This window comes from Saccoglossus kowalevskii, chromosome 9, assembly GCF_978046115.1.
Source record: "Saccoglossus kowalevskii chromosome 9, keSacKowa6.1, whole genome shotgun sequence".
NCBI classification, from domain to species: Eukaryota; Metazoa; Hemichordata; class Enteropneusta; family Harrimaniidae; genus Saccoglossus; species Saccoglossus kowalevskii.
Window position 1 is genome coordinate 26,301,175 of NC_140649.1, and position 21,227 is coordinate 26,322,401.

Below are 21,227 nucleotides of genomic sequence, written 5' to 3' on the forward strand. Positions count from 1 at the left end.
AAAAAAATACCCATATTTTTGAGTAAATCGAAATTGGCGTGTGTCAGGGGGTTGTTTTAGTCGCAACTGTTATCTATTATATCATATAATTTGTATAAAAAAGATTTTTTTAAGAATATAGGTGTAATCATGCCACTGATTAAAACGCTTGGGATTAAACTTTGAAAGTTTTTGGACGTTGATGTTTTGTAGCAAATCACTTGTCTATTGATCAAGAACTTTATGAGCAAGAACATTTTGAAAAATTATAACTATTTTTGGTGAGAGCATAACGTAAAAAAAACACGCTACCACTGGCAGTTATTTAGAGTACGAACGTAGATATAGCCGGTGTAATTGTATGTCAATTTGCAAAGAAGGACTTCGGTTATTATTCTGCAACATGAACGTGTTTCACGTGAAATATCAAGTTTTGTTGAAGAAAGAAAGAGCAGGCGTGTTAACATCAAAATGGCAGACAACTAACTATCCAACTATTGACACAATTATTTTATTTATAGGGACACAAGTCACAATTAGCACAAGTTACAATGATGTTGCACACGAATGTCGACTTGTTTGGACTGTTGGGAATTTTTGGTTTTAGAATTTTTACGTGACCATTTTAAAAAAAAGAAATGACAAACGTGTAATGAACGTGACCAATTCACAAATTTAAATTTTGTTGTAAAACACTTGAAATCATTCTCGAAACAAGCAACAATTCAGGATGAATTGCTATACCACTATTAAACAAATCATTGAATTGTCAGTAATTTTAGAGCAAAATCTACATGTCATTCAAACGCGTAAATTCATTGTATATTTTTCACACCGAAAAATGGTTCATAAATATAACACACTAAATATCAATCGGTTGAAACAATAATTTTTTTCAGTCAATTCAGTTGAAAAATCATAATGATGGCAAAAGTGTATGACTGATCCGAACCATTATGTTTTTTACGTACGCTACTAAATACCAAATATGACGAATCGGTCAAGAATCAATAATTGATTTTTTTTGTCGCTTTTGTGGAAAATATATGATGGCGGCCAGCCAAATTTTAGAGCAAGTGGTTGTAGCACTCACAGTGATGAATTGCCAAAGGAAATAAAGGAAAATAAAGTTTTTAATATATATTCATTGTGTTGTGTTGTCCATGCATTTGGTGTTGAACAAAAGGAGATCGTTATTTTGGAAATATACCGGAAATGAGCTCCATCGGAGACCAATGTATTTCCAGGCATGATTTTGCAGATTATACAAGTCAGTTTTATTCGTATAAGAATAAGCATTAATATAGCACGCGACAAGACTGGATATACACACTGACTTGTATTGATTGTTGCATCATATCTACATCAAAGCGAATGTTGTACAGTAGTAGTGTAGCCGAATGTTTTCACACTCAGTATAGTAACCTTTTTATTTTTACCACATTACATTTATTTATTTCAGTATGGTAATTAAGTGTGAACTGGGAGGAAGTGGTATTGTGGTTACGTAGTCCACGGTCAAATACATACGCTGTGTGGTTCGTTTTATACTGCATTTATGTTGTATTTGTATTAAATATATCTAATATATCAATATATTATTCAATCTGAATTTATAATTTATAAAATCTTTTTTCTTAACTTTAATCTATATTATGACTTGTGTTTGGTAAATGTAAATATGTATTGGTTCATGGGGCTAGAGTTACAGGAGAATGACAACATTGCTTTTCTCGTTTTTTTTAATTTGATAACAATTTACCTACACATGTTTATACACTATTTGGCTAATAGTATTGATCATTTTGGCGCCCATGCACATATGATGTTCACCAATAATAATAGACATACAATAACACATTGTTCAATTAATTTCAATCTGTGATAATCTGGTCACCATATAATTGTCTCTTACAAATCTTACATATTGTTATGGAGCTAGTAAACAGTTGTTTACTAGTAATCAGCTATTTGGCTAGTTAGTAGTTTATATTTGTTAGTTCTATATTCAATCGTTTATCACATCTCTATTAGTTTTATGTATAATCATTTTGTATGTATAGTCAGTTTATTCGGTTTATAAAGGTAGTTGAACATCATACATCATACTGTATATGATAATTGTCACACGTGAGCTTTTGATGACACACTTCCTGCTTCCTGGCCCCTGAATTTGGTTCTTGAATTGGATAATTAGATACTCTAGCAGTACGTTCAAGTGTGTAGACACATATGGAGACACTGAAAGTAAGAGTGAAAGTCAGATATAGATGATAAATGTGCCGGCGTGTGATTAGTTGTATTTGTACCGTAGACCTTTGAATCATGCAAAGAAAGCGCACCTATCAAGAAATAAAGTATATCGAGTACATTGGTAACTTTTCATCGTTAAAAAAAAATAATGATGAATTCATAAATGATTGTTGACACTTGACATTGGACCTTGTCTTGTGACGAGACCTGAAACGACGCCCACGGATACTAGCAAGATTGGTGAAGGATTGAAACGCGCGTGGACCTAGATACAAATTGCAGCAACACGGTGAATTCATGGCAACAAATCGGTGCTATTGAACACACAATAATAACGGCAAGCTCTCTACTAGTTGAGTTTATGTTATACCATAAACAGGTGATGTTACTGGTCTTCTGCCAGACGATGATGACATGCCTCTCATAATATCTCTAACTGATACAGTCAAATTCTATCACAGGGAAATCAACAACTACTTTGAGTAGACACTTGTAAGCATATGTTTGGGTGTCTACTACATGAATATGTGCAAGACTGGTATCCAAGACACTGGTTTGTACGACAGATCGTTTTTGTAACTGATCTCTCAATTGAACGTTATCTACTGGATTTTTTTTTGAGATATGTATGTCGGCACTGAAGGTCGATTTATTCAAATACAGACTATCGCCCTAAAATGTGCAGTTTTGGTGGCCCTTCCATATATTATAAAATCTCACCACTGAAAGTAACCGCTGTACTAGTCAGGAATGTATGATGGTCTGTACTTTTCGTTTCATTTGCGTAATATACAAGACACCACGTGACTGCAGTGGGATTACTGAATCACACGTCGTATTCTCTGCAATAGATATTTATCGTTGTTAATGATCTATTTAATATTTTCGAACGAATGTGTTTTATTACGTAAATAATCTTGACATGTTTCTACACTTTCATTTTTCATTCTCACAAACTAAATATAAGATAACTCGTTCATTGAAACTAAAACTTAATTGTGTGTTGCTCGCTCGCCAATAAAAATCCACTGTTATATATGACTCATATATCGGTCATGTCAACAAGGATATAAAATAAAAAGCGTGACGTAACTACTAAGTACCATGCCGTGAATTTAGCTTCTGCGTCCTTGTATCACGATGAGTGGAATATATACTTTCGTCAAATCGATTAAATATTTCTCATTAATTGGGATTTACGCATAACACAACTCTTATTGCATACGGAATCAATGTACGTAATTTATTGCGGAGGGGAAAAGTTTTATACCTGAGTACAACACTGTGGGTGTCATTGACATATATGCTACAAGCTAATGTACAGTGAGTGTATGCGACTGCTGAATATTAGTTTTATTTAATATTAGTAATATTAACAGACTTTAACTGCATATGACATTTTAACTATAAGTATTAAGATGTTAAATACGCAAATGTGCATGTGTTTTGAATTATCGGTACGTACTATTAATTTTAAAAATGAGCATTCGTGTAATTCAGATTTTACAAAAGAAATACTATCTAGTGCATATCAAAGAATATTATGTATATTGTTAGTGAGGTTATCCATATTTTGTTTTTATTCTATGCGATAAACCTTTTCAATAAATTGCGCCCTCGGGCGATGAAACGTGTTCACGTCAAATTGACAGGGTTCGCATATAAGCAATAACACTTTTTATGAAGTTGAAAATACAGCGTTTCGTTAAAATAATATCCGATTTTACTGTATACAAGCAGACATTTTTCAGACGTCTTGCTCGACCTAACTTTCGCCTAGTCTCCTTTTCAGTGATAAATCCTGAGTGGTCTATGACATTTAATTCGTACGTAATTTATAATATAGTGACGTAATTTAGAATATATTCTCTTATTGACGGTCGACCACGTATCTAAATATCATCAGCGTTGTGGACACTAATCTACGTCACCTAGCGGATTAACCGTTAGAGGGCACGCCATATAAGGACTATATATCGAGGGCTTTTTTTTATCTTATTAAACGCAATGTTACAATTATGATCCAGGTATAATATTGCACAAAATTGTTGTTTCCATCAAGTATACATTATATATTTAGTGTATACCAATATATCACGTAGGAAATGTTACATTTAATAAACATAAACAAGCTTCGATTGCTTTCTTAAATGTCGAATACAAGAATTCTCAATATTGCAAGTATTGCAAGACATCCAAGTAAGATACATTCATCTCTTGTATAGCATACTCTATATTCGATCTAATAATTGTACTTCTGATATTGTACTGAAAAACCATATATTTTTAATGACATTTTGATGTTTTGAAAATATTCACTGTGTTTTAATTTCACGACTTTGTATATGAAACAATGAGTTTTATTGTTAATTTTAATGTTCAAATAGATTTAACACAGTATGGACCGTAATATGCAATATACACCTTATATTTCACTTGGACAAAGATATATATCACTTTTAGAGATGGTTTGATACTTGTTATACCATGGACTGTATTACTCTAATATCTTGCTATGGCGTTGATGTCACTTGTATCAAACACAACTTCTAGGCGTAATTATAATGTGTTATTGTCATAGCACCATACATTTAATTATTGTCATACGATTTGGTTATCTTCGCGCACACCGCGTCACTAAATTTTTATTTTGTCAATTTTTTTTCCAGATTTTGCTATCCAATTCGATTCTCCAGTTCCTAATGGTCAATCTCTAAGAAAGATTGATATCTTGCTGATGTCGCTCGGCTCGTGACAAGTCTCTTAACTGTGTTTGTTTTTGAAAATGTGGGTGATAGTGAAATTTTGAAGTGAGCTCATGATGACAGCAAAGAATATGAAAGAAAACCTGGCATTAAAGCCAACAAAACAACTTCAACTGCACTACAAGTTGCTGTGTCATAAATACCGATAGAGGGCGCGGATAATTTCTCGATCATTAGTAAATATTTTTTGTTTTTGTGAATAAAAACTTTAATTAATTAAAGAAACACACAATATGTTTCTTGGGTACTTATATAGGTGTTGGCTGATGAGTAATATTTATGGATTGGCTCACATAATTTCAATGCCAAATAGTCCAGATTTTATCAGCGTTCTAAGACTATATGTACCTATCACTAAATGTTATCACATATTTATCTTCAATATCGCATTGTAATGATTAGTGAAAGTCTCTTTAATTAATTTTGTTTCATTAAAAAACAAACCTAAATGTTGGTACGGCAAAAATCAAGTGTCTTAAAATATGACTAATTTTCGTCTCACTTTAAAATCACTTTAAGTGATTTATAATTAAACATATTAAGTGTGTTTCTTAAAATTGAAAATGAGTTATTTTATAACACCACTGTTATATACTGTTAATATAAAACATTTTTACTATTTTGTGATAAAAAATTTAAAAAGAAAAGTGTTTTTGTTACTCTGATACAATTGTGTAAATGTCACATGCAAAAACACTTATAAAACATGCATAAGTGTTTTACTATGAAACATTACATGTGTGTTTGTTTGTTTGTTTGTTTGTTTGCTTGTTTGTTTGTTTTAGGAAGTGCTTCACGATAAAAGCATTTAGAAGATAAGTGTTTAGTTACCTTCATGAACACAAATGCGACTTATACATTAACACTTTTACTTGCAAAACATTTATAGTCTGGTGTTTTGGGTTGAAACATCGTTGGGGATTTTGCTTTCTGCAGTGTCTCAAATTGAACACTGTTTAAAATCACATGTAAGAATGCTCAGATGTGATTGGTAGTACAACTACCGTTCACCAAAAGCGGATTAATAATATTATTCTCTGAAGGTAAGGTCATCACCCATCTCATTATGTGTTGAATTACGTCACTTTCGGTGATTGTCTAGTTGGCATATATACCATATTGTTTACGTACGAGTACCAGACTGTTCGGAAAATTTGCTAATATTGCTTACATAAAGTTGGATGCATTAGTTCATAAACATAAACACTTCAATGAAACATTTATATCCCCGTAAAACACATTTTTGTGTGTTTACAATGCGCTCAATTTTCACCAAAAAGTGTTTTAACAACTCCCTAAAACACGTTTCAAAAAATACTAAAACACTACTGTTTTGATTGAGAATACAAGTGTTTTGTTAAATAATACACATGTTTTTAATTACAACAGTGTGTTTTCAATTAAAGCGGTGTGTTTTAATGAAAAACATGAATGTGCTTCCAAGATTAGCAGTGTAGTTGCTTATTAAGGCATAAGATATTTATTTACTTCAACATGTTTTTACATGAATCCCCATGGAATTATTGTTCGTAACTAACAACACAATTCAACAATTCAGCGGTTGTTTGCACTAGAAGACTGAAATGAGCCACGCACGAAGCTGCACACTTTTCGATAGAACTGGAAGTAAGTTTTTAAGATGAATGACCAATCGATCATTAGGGTATAACATGCCCATTAATGTGTCGCTTGTAGGACGTTTTTATTATTATTGATTGTCATCTCATGCTGTACTACTTTGGTATTTGTGATCTTCGTGTCTACTCTGTTCTTTTATAACACGCGTCTAGGTGTGTATCAGTTGATTGTGTTGATTAGTAATTAGTGGCATTTAATCCCAAACTTAATCAACCTGTTGTATTCTGTCATGCTTCACTCAAATACCAAGAGTGTATGTGTGCTGATGTTAAATTGATATGTAAACGTACACTTTATTAACCTGTCGTGTCCTATCGATTGCACCAGTTTTCATGTCACCATCAGTATAGTTGAACGTTACAGCAGATGTGAGTGCATATCACCAGTCATAGAGATGAACCACTACTACTGGAAAATGTTCACAAGTCTTCTGGTCTTGGTATGCACAGAAGGTAGGTCTGATAGTCTAAATGTGATAGAGTGTATATTTTTATCGTCATTGAAACGACGTGTTTGTGCAACAGCAATTGAACTTTGTTCCGTGTGTTGAGCTGTGTTGTATCTCATAGACAGTGTGTGTAGGCTAAACCTAACCCATCCTGCCATTTACTTTGTTTCGGCACTACGGCTGCATTTTGTGTGGTTTTTATTTACAAATATTTCCCCACTCAGTAGCAGTTTATGTATACATCGGTGTTCACGAATATTTATTTACTCTAGTTTAAACCGTCATTACTTCTTATAAGTGTCTTTGAGTATTTCGTACTCTAGTATGAGAATTACGAAATTTTCAGAGTGTTTGCAGTAAAGAAACGTGCCGGACGTGTTAGCAAAGACATTTAACAAACACAATTTGAAGCTAAACCAAATGCAAATGCATTTTTGTTATTTTCCCAAGACTTCGAAAGCTCTTAGCGCATTAAATTTGTATGGTTTGCTTAAATTCTTCGATCTGAAATGTACTATTTGTATTGACTACAATCAATATTGTTGATATGAATTGTATAATAGTAATCAGATGATTTACGACGTCGCATGTAATTCACCATTGTAATTATATGAAATAATTTACAACAACATTATTTGCTTTGCTATGTGACCTTATTACCATATTTCACTTGGTATTCGACAATAACAAATCACTATTACATAGACATACGTACTATATAAATATAGGTACCATCAAAACGTTGATAATTGAAAATTCGAATATTAAAGATCTTAGTAAAATACTCAATAATCGGCAATGTTTTACATAATCACTGTGTAATATCCTCTATATTCTATTCTTTGAAGGTCACACACATATATTACCGTCTACTGAAATTATTGTTCAACACTGTTTGGGCGAAAAAAACTAGAAGACAATGAACCAAAACAGTGATGGAGCTAGATGCATATGCGTTATATTAGTTAGGTACCAGTCAGAAATGATCTCAGTAAAATTGCAACATGCTAGTCACTATACAAATACATAGCAAATATTTATAATTCTTGAAGAGCGATTAACATGAATTAAAATGTCATTCATTTCTGGATTCTGTAATCCATATAAGAATTATTCATCCATGCATACTGTCTGAAGCGTGGTACTTCTGTTCCATTACCACATGCCACTGGATAAGTGTTCTATTTTCTATTGATGTGGTAACACACGTTACAACTTATATAACAATAGTGTCATAACTGTTTCTATTACTATAGTAACTGATAAGGACTCATACGATAACCATTGCTGTATACTGCCTCGAATTTGTTAATGATGACACTACACCGTTGCCAGGTTCTTTTATTTATGTAACTATGGCATTTGGAGCAGTTAATGCGATGACAATGAAAAATGAAACACTGTTTGAGGAACAACATCTCGTGTATTCTCGCACATAGCGAGACCTTGCTGGTCATTCAGTTTGCGACTGGGATTTATTATTTATGTATTTGGCCCAATTGCATTATTGCCATGGTACTTTGATTTATTTCACTGGAAAATAAGTTCAACGATGATAATATGTCAGCTTTGAATACATATGTTTTATCTTCTAGATGTTCGATTTCTGCCAACTAATATCAGATTTCAAACAGTGAATCTGAATTCTACGTTATTATGGGATCCACCAGAAAATGCCACCGCTGATGACGTCATCGTTTACACAGTACGGTACCAAGAGTATGTCATTTCTCATTTTATCTTTTGTATAGTTTTGTCATTATTCCTTAGAAATATGGATAAAATGTCTTATGTTGTCATTTTAACCCTGACCCTTACTTTATCAGTTGAATAAAAACTAGAATATAAAGTGTGCAGTATAGTTCATTTGCTGTTCGTAAATTCGAGAGTACTCAATATTTATTCTCAAATCCTTTAAAACAAATAAAACAAAAAATAGAAACAAATGTTTATATACCGCAAATATTTACCTGATGTTGACTACTAGCTCCTGTGGTTAAGAAACCGATAGCGATTCGCCGTGTTCTGTTTCGCGTCAATTTCGTGAAGGACATACATGTGAGAGTATACACTGCTTGATAATATAGGAATTATTGGGTATTAATTCAGAATTCAAAGGACGACATGTCTAGCAAAAACACAGGACTCAAAAATCGTACCATAAGTGCATTTTAGAATTGCTTCAATATTAACTTTATTTGACTTATTGCTATTTTAAAGATTCAAAAGTCGCCTTACAGAGTGCGTTTGAATTACGTGCGTTATAACTGCTGCATAAGGAAAAACTTAGATTAATTGTTATTTTATATCATAAACGCTTTCTCTGCATCATTAAAATATATAATTTATTTCTTGAAGGGAATCCCAGCTGAGTGGAGAATGGTTACAAAAGCCAGACTGCTACAATATAACAGAAACAGTTTGTAACTTTGGTGCAGATTTTAATAACATCTACGCATACTGGTATGCCCAAATAAGGGTAATGAATAATGTGACCCGAGCTGCTGATTGGACAGAACCTGAAATAGTACAACCATGTTGCGATGGTGGGTACCGTATATATTACATATGTGACATCTGTCATTTCAATCCTGATTTCATTATTTTCAGCGTTTAAAACAGACATGTTGAAAAAGTGAGTTTGTCCATTTGCTCCTGCCTTATCACACAGCATATACAACAATACAAATAAGGAAAATAAACTACAAAATTGTCGGTGGGGAACATGGTATTCTGTAAGTTAATACATATATATGTCATGGGGAAATTTTTCGTCTTGTCTCTCTATCGCGTCCCCTTGAGGTACGGGATCGGAAAGTCACTTAAACCTTACAGTCAAATAGACACACACAACGAAATACCTATCAATAGCTAGCTTTTAGCCACATCGAGAACGCCTTAAGGCAAACTGCCTCGTCCGCGACTCTGCTCAGCACTCACCAGCACGCGTAGCTCTCTCTCTCTCTCTCCCTCTCTCTCTCTCTCTCTGTCCAAGGACTTCGACAGTTTATTACGTCTCAAAACTTAACCAATTACAAAGACGTTTAAGGACTCTAAGGCGTAACCTTCAATCATACAGCCAATCACACTAAGTACTGGACACGTCATATCTGCTGATTAATCGTCCGCTATATTAATAAACTACAAATACCAAACTGTCAGAAATAGTAGTTCGGATGGAGACGGTCATATCGTAATTAGTTCCAAATCACTGAGTTCCGTCCAGGACCTCGCATGAGCCTAAATGATGACAGATATAACACAGCCATCCACTAGTAACCAGCTAACCAAGTCGGTCAACAGATACGCGAAAACTAATTCATGACATATATATGCATGTACATTCTTCATGACTAGACTGTATAGGTTCAGCAATGTTTTTTTAATTAGTATTAATCATAATTATAAACATATCCACAACATTTTAACAAAATCTGTTCAATCCTGAAGCTTCGTTTATAAAACTTTCTGTAGCTAGGCTGGCCTTAGTAAAACTCGTATTAATATACTTATCATTGTATTGTGAGTGTATTAAACACCTAAAATAAAATTGTCATATATCAGTAATCAGAACCGTGTTGATAATTATACATTCAACACAGGTATCATCGGACGCCCTGAGTTTACCACAGTAATTGCGTACAGCTATCACATCTATTTAGAATGGTTAGCACCAGAGACACCATTCAGTAACTCTGATAGTGGATATCTACGAATGGACGATGTAATGACAGTTAATTACAATCTTACATACTGGAAAATAAACGAAACTGAAACTAAGGTAAATCTATAAGATTGTACATTTGTCTGTATATCATCAAAATATTCGAGCTCGAAAACGTAGAAATAAACAATAATGTATTATACTATCTTGTTTCCATTCATAGATGCAACAGTATTTGGGAGAAGACAGCAACGTAACTCTGATGGAATTAATAGAACCTGTAATGTCTTACGAAATTGTACTCCAGGGTGAAACAAAGGGAAAATATGGAATTCCGAGACATTTAACAGTTTCCAGTATGTCTTTTTATAAGTAATAATAATATGTCATTAATCCTACTTCAATTTCAATTCCTTGATTAGTCACTAGTGCGCGTCAATGATCAACATTTCGAATTATTATACAAAATGCGATGTCTATGGTCAATTTGTGGTCACATGATGTCATATAAAAAGAGAACAACAATTAACAATTTAATTGAACACTTGTTACCCACAAATGTATCTTAACATATACTACTATGCTTAAAACAAACTATGGTCACTGGAATAGTGTTGTGTAGGTAATCCACCTCTTCTCTCTCTTTTGCAAAAAAAAAACACATATCATGTTGTTTTATGACTTTCAATAAGTGCATGTTGTATTAATGTGTCATGGTAACACTTATTTTATGATCTTATGTTATAGATGTTATTGGTATTCCAACGAATATTAATTATGTGACTGTGAACTTGAATTCTACACTTACATGGGATCGCCCGACCAACGTATACGATGATGAAGATGTATTTTATACCGTCAGATACCAAAAGTAAGTATCCCCGGGGCAGACATCCGGGCATTTTCACTGCCTTGCAACCATCACGATGGAAACAACGGTAGAAAACTCCCAAAAAAACTGTATTTTGTGATAGTTGTTGAGACTCCTCCGAACAGTATAAGAAAACTGACCATATATCAACAAGAAGTATTGCGCATATATATATTTGTTCATGTTACGAATTAGGAGGCTTTATCGACACATTTCTGTCATACTGTCAGGACAGTACTGAGTCGATGGGTGTCATTGATATTTTATGTTGCTATGTTGATAGCTATGCAGCCATGAATAGTGATATATGTCCATAATACATGTACAAGCTTTTGAAATAACATGAACATATAATGAAAACTATTATACATTATTTGGTTAAAGGTTTTGAATTGCACACTAATAGCAAAAGTCCGTAACACAATAAACCAGACCAAGAGTTGTCTGAGTTTGAATGTAATTAGCATGTAATTATATCATGGCAAATTGCATGATCTAATCTATTTACAGATGTGGCACTGTTCCTTATCTCGAAAAGCCTGAATGCACAAACATTACAACTACTGTGTGTAATTTCGGTGCTGACTTTAAGTATTATGAAAGTTGGTGGTGTTCAGTCATTCAGTGTACAAGCCTACAGTTTAACAGTACAAGTGATCTAACGCCTCCTGTACAAACAATTCCAAGAGAATCTGGTAAGCATCTACACTATACATAGCTTTTCGTTGCTTTAAGACGGCAGCGATTATTCCATGGTGATGAATGGATGGTTAACAATGACTGTTTGAATACGGTGTCGCAAATATGTAACTTTGGCGCCGATTTTGAACTTTACTTTGGTAACTGGCATTCCCAAATACAGACATTGCTTCGTCGTCGTCGTATAAAAATACATAATAATGAGCAACTAAAGGTGGATATGTTTAATACAAATTATGGAGAGATGATAGATAGACAAATTTAGGAAATAAACTACCGCCGCATTTGAATGTTAAAATCGATAAAGCACAATTCCCGGCTGTGCCAATGTAAAGTGAATTGCGCAATATCTCGTGATATACCCGATTGTTGCTTTGGTTTATTCCGATTTACTAACCTCTTTTTTATTAGGTATCATGGGACCTCCTAATATAACGAACATAACTGCAGACAGCGATAATATATACTTGTCATGGGAAGCACCGGAGACACCGTACACCAATATAATCACCGGGGAACCCAAGCTAGTCAGTGATATTATGAGCGTCTTTTATAATTATACATATTGCAAAACAAATTACACAGACGGGTGTGTGAGTATGAAACAGTTTTTTTTTTCAATATTTTCTGTTTAAACAAACATATTAACTACACAAACTAAGGCTGATTTGGGATTATATTTGTCTTTTTTTCCTATTTACAACATTTGCGGTTAAACGTATTGTAATATTTTATTTCTAGCAACATGGCAGTACGGAAACTAAAACGAATGTACTTTTACATGAGTTCATAGAGCCATGGACGTCTTATGACCTAAAAATACAAGGCAAGACAATTAGAAAGTATGGCATTCCTATAAACCTGGTTATTTTTACCAAAGAAACAGGTAGGGTGATTAGAATAATGTTTTGATAGATGTAAAGCCACCATTATACTAATTGTTGTCAAGGTTTCCCTGTTGAAACTACTATGACCTTCTGCCAGTTATTATACCCCAACGAGTACATAAACGGGAGTTGGTCCGAAAAAGTAGGGGGGGGGGGAGTTGTACGATGATTTTGACGGACTTAAGTGGTTTTCCAGCAGCTCCAACTCAGGTTGAATGTTTTCAACGCTTACGTTTGTTAGTAGCTCCTCTTTTGTAGAGGAGCAATGGGCCAGTAAACAGTCCGCAAATGCAGACAAACTTAATTGTCAGTGTTCCCTACAGGGCAACGACCAGTCATTCGTCTAAACAACCCATGATTTGGATGTATAAAACCACCAAAATTTCCCCAAATTTGCAATATTGCTTCATTATATTCGGATTCTGATTTTAACAAACGAGTTATTTGGAATCTCGGTTCTAGCAAAAATCCTCAAGTTTGCGGTCTTTGGATTTTTACTTAACTTTCATTAGCATTAACATTAGCAGTAAGCCTTATACTGGAACAATGGAGACGAGGCGAACATCGGCAATAAAGGCGTTAATATTTCGGGCGGCTATAAAAGGATTCTTACTAATTCTGAATCAATTGAAATTTAACAACTCTGTTTAAATGACTCACATGCAGTTCTGCTAGTTCGGACTAGGTCGTGTCGGTCATTCATTCATTCATTTGATCGTTCGTTGTGAGACAACAATAACCCCCCCCCCCACACACACACACACACACACACCCACGCGCGCACACACTGATATACAACAACCTTACAACATTCGCAATGCTTTAGAAATAAATTCTCTGTTTAAATGACTCACATGCAGTTCTGCTAGTTCGGACTACAATTCATAGGTCGTGTCGGTCATTCATTCATTCATTCATTTGATCGTTCGTTGTGAGACAACAATAACCCCCCCCCCCCCACACACACACACACACACACGCGCGCACACACTGATATACAACAACCTTACAACATTCGTAATGCTTTAGAAATAAATTCTGTATCTAATATATTCCAGCACCGAGTAAAGGAGTGAAAATAGCTATATTAAAAGTTCAACCACCCGATTGTGAGGAATCTCCTGACAAAAGAAACGTGACAATCAAGTGGAAGGTAAGCCTATATACTTTTGTAATTTGAAATGTCTATAAAAAAAACATTAAATGCAAATGATCGCTGAGTTCACATCGCCGAGAGTGCGAGAGCCACGTGACTTCTCTGTCCCTCATATAGTGTTATAATATCTCCCATCATAGCTGTTTGTCACCTTTGTAACCATGGTGTTTATAAAAGAGGACGTGATGATGGAAGAGAATGGGACACAATTTGTTTAATGGGCTAAAACAAATCTCGTAGCTATCTCAATCTCATCAATGTCTCTGTACCCATTTACGTCGGAGGCCCCAGCCTTCAACGAAATTGTTTATTTGTCATCAGAATGTTGTATGCAAATGTTGTGCAATGATTTGCATTATTTCATTGGTATTAAATGTTTATGGTCAAATAAATCGTAAGAAAACAATTAGTCAATATTTTTCGGAAACTTAAGTTCTTCAATGACAGATGTGCCCGCCAATCGCCAAGATTTTCGGTTATTTCACCGTGGTTTGGTCATATCAACGAAAAACTATCAATTGATTAGCTTTTGTTTCAGTTGTCAGTAGGTTATTGGCATTCAAATTAACGTTAGTGGGAACGGAATGTGAAAAAAAACACATATTGGCGGTATTAGTTGGCCTGACAGCCCAATCAAATTCCTTTCTCTTGCGACATTGGGATCTGCCGTAAAGCCATTATGAGAGATATTTCAGGAAGCTGGAAATTAATTTCCAAGCATGTACTAGGTCGTCTGGGTTAATCATCATGTTGTATGAGTTATTGATAAAAGCACTCCTTCTGCATGGCATGCATTTGCGACAGGTGTACATGTAGTGCAATATCTTAAACGGCTATAGCTGTGAAACAACAAATTACTTGGTGGCATTACTTCATTCAATATCAAAACAAACTATTTACATCATGGATTCAATCGGGCATCATCTACAATAACGCTATTGTAAACACTGGCACACTATAAGCAAAACCAATTCGAAATGTACATTATGTACGAATTCGTACATAAATATTTTCTCAAAAATGTGTCATTGTTAATTGAAAATATAAAATCTAAGGCAAGTAATGATGAAATGATATCGCAAAACGTTTTATCTGTATACATAGGAAATTTACTTGAATGTAATTTAATTCAATCCTGTGAAGCAATACAATAATATGAACAACGAAATGTATTGTAATTCCATTGCAGCCCATAGACGAGGAAGATCATAATGGAGTGTTAACACGTTATCAAGTACACTATAGCTACAGTAATACCACTCTACAAATACAAAACATTACAGATGTCAGTGCCACGTCTACACTGCTTACTGGTCTATATAGATGGGAACAATATTATGTCACAGTCAGTGTCTGTACTAGTGCTGGATGTACGGAGCATGAGGGTGCACCTTACGTTTTAGAACCCTATAAATTAGGTAGGTTGCATTATGCAAGTGCAAATCGACAGAAAACGTTGTGCTACTGTGACGATCACAACATTAATTGAATGGTAACAAATTACTATATACGGTTATAGAATAAATATTTGTTATTTCCAATATAGCTCTCAGTCCTCCGAGTGAAATCAGGGCAGAACAAACATCGTGGAACTCATTCAAAGTGTCATGGTTACCACCTGATGATGATGAATGTATAGTTGGTTACAACGTGAAGTGTGAGAATGGTCGGTCAGCTATGAGCGTGTTTGTTCGTGATGACCTCTATGTGAATATTAACAATCTTTTAGTATCTTATTACACTATATACGTGTCTGCTGAGATATATTCAAATTACAATTCTTCTGTGAATGGTTCTCATGTAGTAACCAGAATAAACATTCCAGGTATGTATACTATGTACGTATGTGTGTCTGTAGTGTTATATTCAAATTACAATTCATCTGTGATGATTCTCGTAACATATATATGTGTCTACAGTGATATATTCAGGTAACAATTCATCAGTGTTTGGTACCATGCAGTAAGTGGGATAAATATTCCAGGTATGAAAATTTTGTTAGGTGACTGGCAGGGAATCAATCGCCTTGAGTTTTTACATTTAGGAAAATATATTGCATTGTCCATGGATGAAAATGTTTGTAGAATTGTAAAGAATACAATGAAACGAGAAGGAGTAATATATATAGTAATATATCCATTCATCGTTGACGGCAATTTGCAGAGACTGAATGTTTGTTAAACCTAGAAGGCACAGTCCATGGAAGAGATGACAATCAGTCTATCAGTCTGTTGGAAATCGATCAGCCATGCTCTGTTCTCAGACGAAGACGGTATTTTATCACTCTAGATTACAATTCATAGAAGAAATTGTTTGTAGAAATCCATGGAACCGGTCATCTTGAATTGAATTTTTTGAAAACTTCTTATCCATCAATTACTCAAACTGCAAATCTATAAGTATAATTATTGGTAAACTAGCCAAGAAGGCAACGGAATGCTATGGAAGATTTAAAGGGAATCAATAATTCTTCAATGCAATTTCCATTGAGATGAGATATACAAGATATCAACAGTTCAATTCAGATGAGGCTCAGATAATCAATTCAACCACTACTCCCGTTTCATTCATTATTGTGGCAATAGGGGTAAATGTGCTAAAAGCAGCTATAAGAACCTGAACATTTAGATCTAGGTGAATACGGTAGTGTGTATGCCGTACTAATCTTTGTCTGAGGGATTATCTGACTGTCGGAATTGTGGGTGTTAACACATTCAGTAACGTGCATGACACAGCCGGTGGCTAGGTGATCGCATCAAGTTTTCTTTATCTGTTTTTGTTTTCTAATTATGGCCATATCCCTACATACATGATATGAGTAATTTGTCACATGTTTTCTTCTGCTCCTACCTTAATTACAGTACCACTTCGCAGAACGTTATGTGTTCCTGTGGCGCCAGAGGGGAAACATGATTCCATGATAAATTTTAAAGAATAACATGTAAAACGTTAATAGTATTCCAATTATATTGTATTTCATTTTTTACATTCTTATAGGCACTAATGCAGCCACTAATGCGGGCACTGCTATAATTGTTGTGACATTGGTAACATTATTCTTATTCATTTTGATCTGCTTGCTGCTGGCAATTTATCATATTAAACGTGATGCTATTATAGCATTTGTTTCCAATCCACTACCACAAAAAGTATGGCAAGATTATATGGTAAGTGACGATATATTATTATGGAAATATATATGTAAATATATCTAGTATCTTTAGATGCAGGGATATACATGTCCCATTATGATTCAGACTTGTTCCACAATTCATTTCCTATTTGTGAGTATGTGTGCTGTCAGAACGTTACCCATTATGACTATAAAAACTCAATCTCAATTTGAAAAATTAGAAAAAAATCATTTATAGTGATTTCCCCACCTCTATACTGCACAAATAGTAAAAGCGTTATAAATGTTATTACTATATTAAATGCATCAATACATTAATTTGAATTAATTGAACTAATTAATATTGCAAATACCGAGAAAATGCAAAACAACTGACTTCTGCGGTTACAAACTGTATTGATTTGTTTTCATGGAATATGTTCATGGTACAGCCCGTGACAATGTATATCCATGGACATGGAGTTGAATTAATCCCATAGAATTGAAGTAAATAGTTATTTTTAGCAGTATATATCGTTCCCCTTTCAGATAATTCATTTTTAGGCTGCCTTGTTTTGGAATAGACAATTGCAACCGTTTATTTCATTTTCTTATTGTGGGGGCATAGGTGATTCATATTGCTATGTACACACATCATTATTGCACATACACTGATGTACTCCGTCTAGTAGTGATGTTTACATGACCAACATCTAATTTGTTATACTGCAGAAAATCACATTCAAAGTGGAGGAGTATCAAATTGATGTAGATCCTGATGACGCAGATGAAGAATACGATACAATACGTGAGAGTAGTGATACAACAAATGTAATAATAACAACAACATCAACTACAATAACATCACCAATTGCAACATCAGAGGCATCATTATCTGACGTATCAGTGTCATCAGCAATTAGTCATAATTCAGTGAATGGAAATGATGGTATTGAACTCAGACATAATGTTGGTCATATGGAAGAAGCTGTAATAGAAGAAGCAGTTAACATAACAGAACCATTACATCCTTTAATGAATTCTGATAATTACGTCCATAGACAAGATGAACAACCAGAACAATCGCCTGTTGAATCATCTTGTGATATTCCGTCTTACAGTCACATGTGTGCCAACTCATGCGTATCTAGCATTAGTTATCTCGATAATGAAGATGAGAAAGATTTGAGCAAATTTTGTAATCTATTTCTTGGAACCATTGGTGATGAAACTCGCGATACATCGAATATCAAGAATCAATATCCTAGGGTAACGAAGTCAGAAGGTGAATGGAACTCACCCAACACATTGAGTGAGGCAGCACCAAATGAGTCCTATAATTACAGTAGAATGACAGCGGCTGGTGATGGTTCAATTCTGCTTGGCCTAAACAAATATTCAACCCCAAGTGCTGCAACTTCCATTGATAATATTCCTTCTAGTGTTGCTGATGAAATGAGTACGTATTCCTAACAAACAGTCAGGCGCGCTTCTCGACCCAATGAATAAGCCATTCATTGATGATGTCTCTAAAGTAGAAGACCTCATTTACATCACGTCGGCAAAAACACACAACTCAGCATTGAGTAAAAATTACAAATTCGCTCTTTAAAATGGGCATTCACCAATTGACGACTACAGCGTGAGCCAAGATACAGTAACTTCACAGCTGGACTGTTCCACGAAATGTGAGACGCCTTATATTGAGAATTGTTAGCTATTTGAGTGAACTATAATGAATTTGTTTACGCGTATCTGTTGACCGACTTAATTAGTTGATTATTAGCCGAATTGCTGTGTTATGTCTGTCATCGTTCAGGCCTATTAGAAGTTTTGGACGGAACTTGGCTCAGTGATTTGGAACTAATTACGAAATAGTCGTCGCCATTCTGACAGTTTATATTCATAGTTATTAATGTAGTGAACGATTAATCAAAAGATATGACGTATTCAGTACTTAGTGTGATTGGCTTTATGATTGAAGGTTACGCCCTAGAGTCTTTTACTGTTTTGTAATTGGTTAGAGTTTTGAAAATGAATAAAGAGAGTTTGAGTTGGTCTTGGCGAATACTCCACGACAGACGCAGACGAGAGTCCAGTCCAGGGGCGAGCCTTGAGGCAGTCCAGTCCAGGGGCGAGCCTTGAGGCAGTCCAGTCCAGGGGCGAGTCTTGGTTCAGCCTTGTGAGAGTGTTGGGGACTTGGGGAGATAGAGAGACGAGACGAGTTTCCCCCCTGGCAAGTGTGGAGACCCCGAGAGAGTACAGAAATTTCCCCCTGATACGTGGTGTGAGAACCCTGGGCATTGCGTTTTACGCACATTGACATCCTGTAAAGAGAAGTGAAATGGCGAAGGTGTGTCTTTCTTGTGAACCGAACTAACTGGCTCGATGGCAGAGACAAAACCGCGCTTGACGACTAACGACTTTACCAGTATGGCACCGATGTACAACGCTGAAGAGATGAAGATTTCAGAACCCCTTACGAAGGATGAGTATCTTATAGGACTGTATAATTAAGAATTGAGCGACATTAAAGACAAGAAGATGAAAGAACGACCCCGGACTAACGCGACGAAAGAAGAAGACGCTTATAGACTTTGACTTTAGCTATCTGTGTATTGCTTAGAGAACCGCTCGTTGGACACTGTAACTGACACTGTGTAACTCAAGGACGTTGAACTCTTTTCCAGAACCCTAACCCTATTGCTCAGTAATGTAATGTATTGCTTGCTTTTCCTATCGTTTTTTCTTACCGTTTCTTTTAGTGATGTTGAATTGTATGTACGTGAGCGCCCAGATCTTTGTTTCGAACTGATATTTAGTGACGTGCGAGGTCCTTTATAACGATTTAAGCGCGCCTCAGTGGACAAGTATTTGCAACACAGTGTTTTGAGTTTTGTGAAGTTTTATGGAGTTTTTATGAGTTCATGAGTACGGATTATGATGGGAGGAATGATGCCCCCACGTGTTTTTTTTAAGAGTTTTGAGATTTGTCGAGTACAGAGATACTGACGTTTTAAGAGTTGTTTTTGTTTATGTGTTGTTTCCGGAATACTTCTGACGCTTTTTTGAGTTGAGAGCACTTTGTAACGTTTTTTTATGTCTTTTTGAGGTGAGAGTTTGGTGCGCTTATATACGTATTGTTTGATATCGCAAGCTTTTGTTCATGATTGACAGGTTTATATGTGACTCAGTAGTTTCTATCGTTTTAGCCTTTTCGCCAGAGGAGTAATGTGTTATGAAAGCGAATTTGTCTTTGCATTCTGTTACCACGCCGTATGACTTTTGTTTTGATTAACGACTTGTGAGTTCAGTTGAAGTTTATAAGCATATATGACAGGAGTTTGATTAATTGCTTTTTTTCATTGTTTATTAGTTACCGCTTTGCAATGCTTTAACCGAGAGACGCATCCCTGGTAATCACGTGATCATGCTGTCGACTGCAGCGATTGGCTGATCGCATGGTTACACCGCCACGCCTTAGTTTTTTTGACCTTTTGATATAGAGTTTGTAACCTTAGTAACGGAGACAGTGAAGCGACGGGTTACCTCAGCGAACCGTTTTGAGAAAAGTGAGTCGTTTGGTAGCCTTTCTTTTGTTTTTGATTTATAACCGTTGATATTTGTGACTTTATAACCATTGTATTTAGACTTTATAATCATTGTACTTAATTAGTGTTTTACTCTTTTGATTTATACTTTTTATTAGTATTGTATTTAACCTGTATGACGATGAGTAGAGGACGGTATCTTTG